Here is a 580-nt window from a genome sequence, read left to right on the forward strand (position 1 = left end):
TCTGTTCCTGAGGTAAAAAAAAAAAAGGAGAAAAAAATGACAAAAAATATGAAACAGTTGAATTGCTTTTGGAACCGAAGACCGCGTGGCCCGCATCTTTAGAGGAACACAAAAGGTTCTCGTCGGTACCGCACCAGTACTGGGGGTGTGGGGACGCGGCGAGTGAGAATATTTTTTTCATCGCACATCACCGCATTATTGAATGGCCCGCGCTCCGTCTCCCAGAACATTTTGCTGATGGAATCAAAACCTCTTTCACAGATTTAAATGAGGTGTGCTCGGCCGTGATTGGTATTGGAAAAGCATTTGTCCGTACAAAGCCCTGACAGAACGCCGCTTAAATGTAAGGCAATCACAGTGTACCGCACAAAGACGGACACGGATGGTGTGTGTGTGTGTGTGTGTGTGTGTGTGAGTGTGTGTGTGTGCCTGCTCCTCAAAGTGGAACGAGGACAGAGGATTATGACGGTAATCAGTGATGAACCAAAACAAAATCCCTCTCTCAGTGTGTGTGTGAGAGAGTGTGTGTGTGTGTGTGTGTGTGAGAGAGAGTGTGTGTGTGTGTGTGTGAGAGATAGTG

Source organism: Clupea harengus, chromosome 6, assembly GCF_900700415.2.
Source record: "Clupea harengus chromosome 6, Ch_v2.0.2, whole genome shotgun sequence".
Lineage (NCBI taxonomy): Eukaryota > Metazoa > Chordata > Actinopteri > Clupeiformes > Clupeidae > Clupea > Clupea harengus.